Raw genomic sequence first — 6,541 nt, 5'->3', positions numbered from 1 at the left:
CAACCAAACACGATCGATAAATGCGGTCCACAATAAGAGAATCTCCTATAGGAGTAGAAACATAAACAGAGGAACTCAAAGAATCCCGAGATACACCCAAATGCAGAGCAAAATAAGAAGACACATAAGAGTAAGTGGAGCTTGGATCGAATAGAACCGATGCATCTCTGTGACAAACCAATATAATACCTGTAATGACAGAATTGGAGGCAATAGCCTCGGTATGGGAAGGAAGGGCATAGTATCTGGCCTAGACTACCCCTCTAGGGCAACCTCTACCTCCCCGACCTCCACCTCTAGCTGGCTGAGCAGGTGGGGTAGCAACTGGAGCTGTATCCATAGCTTGAGAACTCTGTAGGGCACGTTGTGGCTCAGAAGTCTATGGAGGTGCACCCTTTCCAAGTCTGGGGCAATCCCTCACCATATGACGTGTGTCACCACACTCAAAACAAGCTTTGGGAGGACGGGGTGGCTGTGACTGGCTCGGGCCAGGTCTGCTGGACTGACCCCTGAAAGCACCCCGCGTAGGAGGTGCGCTAGATATCGGTGGTGCATAATAAGGCTCCTAAGGTCTAGGAGGAGCTAGAATGCCACTGGATGCTCGAAGAGCTGAATGAATAGGGCGACTCATATAATCCCTACCATGATGACCGGCTACTAGGGCACGAGCACTAGAGAAAAGGCCCGACTCTCGAGAACTCTTGGCCTCCCTCTACTCTCTCTCCCAAGCATGCATACCCTCAATCCTCCTAGCAATGCTCACCACCTGGTGATAAGAAATATCCATCTCCAACTCACGAGTCATGCTAGACCTGATGCTGGGAATAAGGCCCTCAATAAACCGGCAAACCCTCTCGCGATCAGTAGAAACCAAGGCTGGTGCATGCCTAGCCAAACTAGTGTAATTGACCGCATACTCTGAGACAGTCATAGTACCCTAGCGCAAATGCTCAAACTCTATGCGCCATGTGTCCCTAAGGCTCTGAGGAACATACTCTCTCAGGAATAGATCTGAAAACTGAGTCCAAGTCTGCGAAGCATCCTCATCTGGGCTATCTAACTCATAGGTGCGCCACCAATCATAGGCGGCTCCTCGAAGCTGGAAGGTAGTGAAGGAAACTCCGCTCGATCCTGATATACCCATGGTACGTATAATGCGCTAACTCTCATCTAGAAATCCAAGAGCATCCTCCGATGCTAGACCGTTGAATATATGAGGCTTGTACCTCTTGAACTTCTCAAGCCTCAGCTTCTCCTCCTCGGAAGCCGCTGCCCTGTCCTCGGGTTGAACTGACACTGTAGGCGGTACACGAATAATCTCAGGGACCTGCTCAACATGCACTCACTGCTCAGGAGTGCGGGCGGCGAGAGTTTGTGCTACTCACCCAGCATGAGATGTAGCTGCAGCATGGGGAAGCAACCCTGCCTGAGCCAGAGTGGTGTGCATGCTCATGAACTGTGCCAAAGTCTCCTAAAGGGCTGGAGTAGTGGTAGCAGTAGGCATGTCAGGTGCCTAGACTCCGGCTGGAACTGCTGGTGGTACCTCGACAGCAGCTCGCACAGGTTCTCTGGCCGCACCATGTGCGCGCGCGATAAGAATAGCTGCTATTTTCTTTACCGGCCAATGGTATTTAGCCAGTAATACGGGGGTCGGCAAAGCCTTTGGCGACCATTCTCACAAAAACTGGTAAAGAGTATGATTTATTGCCGCTAAAGATCGTTAGTTTTATCGGCAATTAGTTGCAAAAATACTGTTGTCCGATATATTAAATCCATAACAAACTAACTATGCACTTTTAGCGTCCATTTTTATAGCCGATAAGTCTAATTAAATTTCCACTAAACGTTAGTAGTTTTAATGACAAATTTTTGTGGCAATTAGAATGACTATTGTATCCTTCCTGTAAAAATCTTATTTTGACCTTTTAAATTCTATTTTAATGGCAAGTAAATTCAACTAAATATCGCTAATAGTAAACGTGTGTCTCATGGCGAAAACAAAGGTAGGCAAATTCTAGAAAACATAATATTATTAATTCATAAAACAAAATATATCTCATTAAATCTACTCAATCCAAAGGAAGTACCAATCCAAAATATTAATGTCACAACTTTTAATATAAATTTGTATTGATTGAACTGATATAACTAATCCTATCAAATAATATCTTCAAATAGTTTCGACAACTCTCCATCATATTGAAATCTTTCACATCCGACTTTTTTGAGCAAATGACCAGGAAAAAAAATAAACGTGTCAAAATATTGAATGTAATGTATGAAACGTCATGGGTCTACACATCTAAATATAATGTGAATTCACAAAACAATGTAAAAAATGAGGTTGCATGCGAAGTAGGATACCAAATTCATCGTGGTTGAAGAGACTGAGGTATAGTTTCTAATAAGATAAATCGTTCTTATGTTGAATCTCTCTACATCAAGTTATAGTATTGAAATACAATCAAAATATTTTGTCTAAGAAAGAATAAAGAATAAAAAAAGGAAGATAAAAGAGTTAGATAATACAACTTAGATAATGTGGCAAATGAGACTTGTAGTATTATAATACAACTTAGATATAACATTGTGGAAAAAAATAAAGAGCTACATCTAACAAGAATTCAAGATGCTACCATTTTATAAACAATACTTGTCTGCCATAGGTATACATGAGAAAATGGGACTTGTAGTTCCATGTTACAAGTATGGGAAATGAGTTCATTAACATGAGAAAAAAATGATGAATTTGGAAATAAGCTTATAAGAAAATCTTTTCAATGGATTCAGCGAAGGACAACTTTACTTAGCAGTTCAAGAGTTTATACAGCAGCAGAGGCAATTTATTGATGTTAGTCCCTCAACAACTAGCAATAGCATATTAAAAAGATCATTTTATTCAGTTCCAAATGAGAAGGACAAGTTTTTCAATTAATTCTATGGATACATAGTCCAAATACGATACCATTTATTTTGAGAATTTCCTTAAAGGTTGAAAAGCACAAGAGATGTTCCATGAAATACTTTACCAAAGATAAGCTCAGAGGCAGAATTTTGGCTTCTCTCTCTTGTCATACTTCAGTAGATGCAGCTCCCTTTTTCAGTGAAATTATAACCTGGATAATGTTTGAAGGTCAAGTAAAAATAGGAAATATAATTTGAGTATAATGATACTTCTGCTTGCAGAAATATCCTACTAGCAATAGCACAACCAAGAAAACATGATACAAGAAAATTGTAAGTTCTTAATTGTTATTTTCAAAAACATCTATACAATCTAAGAGAGCTTCTAGGAGTTTGAATAAGATAGGAACTAATGAGGCAATTGGCTAGCAACCAAGATATTTTAGCTATTTATTGCTCTTTAAATTCTTGCTCCTAAAATTAAGATAAAAGACACGAAGCAAATAACCAAGAAAAAAGGACTCTCAGCCTTACAAGTATTAATTTCTTGGCATAACAAATAATGGAACTACTCACTTAATGATTGAGCTATCAGAGGCAAATAACGTTAGTACTCACTAATGTACTAACACAAAAACACACATACACACACACACACACACACACACATATATATATATATATATATATATATATATATATATATATATATATATATATATATATTTTCAAAAACATCTATACAATCTAAGAGAGCTTCTAGGAGTTTGAATAAGATAGGAACTAATGAAGCAATTGGCTAGCAACCAAGATATTTTAGCTATTTATTGCTCTTGAAATTCTTGCTCCTAAAATTAAGATAAAAGACAAGAAGCAAATAACCAAGAAAAAAGGACTCTCAGCCTTACAAGTATTAATTTCTTGGCATAACAAATAATGGAACTACTCACTTAATGATTGAGCTATCAGAGGCAAATAACGTTAGTACTCACTAATATACAAACACAAGCGCGCGCGCGCACACACACACACACACACACACACACACACACACACACACACACACATATATATATATATATATATATATATATATATATATATGATAAGTACTAAATTAAACCATAACAATCTTCTAATCCACAGATACACACCATATGGCAAAGAAATTTTAAATAGGAAAAAAATAACTATAATTAAAATCGATGACCTCAATCAAACTAGATACCCATTGAAATATCATTCTCAACAACATCTAATGCATTTTCGTCAATGTTCTTCTTATTATCCCATCTTCTGATAACTTTGGCCCCAAGAATTGTCATTATATTCTGTAGAATTGATGAAAATGTAAGATAAGTAAATAAATAATTAGCTAAAAGACGAAAGTCAATCGTAAGAAGACCAATAAGGAAAGTGTGAATATGCTTTTTAGATTAATGAAAAAGAACTAATTTGCATTCTTACCTACCAACAACATGAAATTATGATCAAATACACTAACCCAAAAGACTCAAAAGCAATGCAGCTAGAAGAGAGAGATGGATAATTAAAATAGGAGAAATAGGAAATATCCAAGTTTTAATACTTTTAGCCAATTTTATAGCTCCTATCACCTCCACCTCATTTGAAGCACTTGATATTGGACAAATGTTCAAGTAACAAACAATATTAAACAATAAGATTTACGAAACACTTGAAATCAATATAAAAATGGAAGGCAAGAGTCAGAAAGTCTACAAAAATATTTTATCGAACACCTAAATTACAAAATATATTTTCACAGTATCGGAAGTAAAATAACCATGGAAGCAAATAAAAATATCATTAAATCAACACATGAATGCAAAAGCACAAGCAGATTAACCACCATACGAATAACAATAATCAGATTTCAATTGCAAGAGGTTAGCATTTAATATGGCGATAGTAAAATTACATGTATGATATCAGTTCGCATATTTCGTTCTCCATGATGAACCTCAAGATAAGGGCTTCACAAGTGAAAAAATATTTTGATTTTTTGCAAGAAACATCTCTCAAGTCTCAATTCATTGTGGATAGGCTATCCCCCATCAGTGAGAATAGGTATATAGCGAGTATCGAGAGAGAAAGAGAGAGAGACGATGAAGTTACCTAGGATGGTTGCTGGTGATGGCAAGACAGAGAGTAGTAGGGCAGCAGGAAAATGAGAGCATTTACAGTGCCTACTGAAATAATTTCGTGATATATAATGAAGATCTAAAAAGTATTGGAGGGAAAAGGTGATTGATGTCGAAAACATTGGAGAGACAGATTTCAAAATTTCACTTTCAATTAGTGCTTTAGTGGTCATTCTTTTCTACTGCGGGCAAAAGGTATATTCTCCTGGCAAATGCTCATTAGCCACTACTTTTTCATTTGTAACATATATTTAGTAGCAATTAACTTATTGCCACTAAATAATTGCCATTTAAAGTACTTTTTTTGTAGTGGCATCCTCGGCCTCTACTCCGTCCCCAGCCTCTGACGGCTGCAGTAGGGGGTGTGAGTGCCTGATCATCTCGGGTAGCGGGTGTCCTTACCATCTGTGAGAGAATAGAAGATAGAAGTTTAGAATTGTGATATCAAAATATTGCACGACAAGGAACTCAAATGAAGTGAAATTTTTCTAACAGTTACATAGCCTTTCGTAGATAAGTACAGATGTCTCCGTACCGATCAGCGAGACTCTAATAAACTGGCTTGTGATCCATGACTCCTATGAACCTAGAGCTCTGATACCAACTTGTCACGACCCCAGTTCGCCCTCCGTGAACCGTCATGATGGCACCTAGTCTCTACGACTAGGTAAGCCTAACAAATGCAAAACATAATGAATCTTGCGAAAGAAATAATCAAAAACCAAAATAACTGCATGGAAACAATAGTTATAATGCCACTCGGCATATACAACACAACATTCTCAAAATCAAGTACACTATCCCAAAACCCGAAAACTCACGAAAACACAAGCCTTTGGAATATGCAACAGTCTAACTCCAGAATATCTAACAAGAAAGAAAAATACAGAAGGGCAATGTTTAACAGCTAGAATAGAAAGGGACTCCTCGTTCTGCGGACGCGACAGATGTACCTCAAAGTCTCTAGAGCAGTCGCCTCCCTTAAGGATGGTAGGCCGGAGTAGCGGTACCTATATCTACACATGAAAAACATGCACATAAGGGGCATGAGTATACCACAACGATACTCAGTAAGTGCCAAACCTAACTTCGGTTGGGTAGTGACAAGGAAGGTCAGGGCCCTACTGAGGTTAAATAAAATATAAAGATCGACAGTATGGAATAGAGCAGTATAAATAAGTACAGCAGTAAAATAACATAGGATGTACAGGACAACAAAACTATATAGAAGCAAGGTAAACACGAAAAGGAAATACAGCTCACCACCAATAATAACAATCGGTGATCTCCCAGGATACCGTCCTGTAGTCCCATATGTACATATCCAATGGATCTCTCAGGATCTCGTCCCATAGTCCAACTCATAGTGCGCGAGGATCTACGAGAATCTCGTTCCGTAGTCCCAAATGTAAATACTCAATATTGAAGGAATCTACCGGGTGCATTTCCATAGTTCCATATAACTGTGCAGGGGA

The sequence above is a fragment of the Nicotiana sylvestris genome, chromosome 11 (assembly GCF_000393655.2).
Source record: "Nicotiana sylvestris chromosome 11, ASM39365v2, whole genome shotgun sequence".
In the NCBI taxonomy this organism is placed as follows: domain Eukaryota; kingdom Viridiplantae; phylum Streptophyta; class Magnoliopsida; order Solanales; family Solanaceae; genus Nicotiana; species Nicotiana sylvestris.
The sequence above is the reverse complement of the archived record's forward strand: the minus strand, read 5'-3'. Positions refer to the sequence as shown.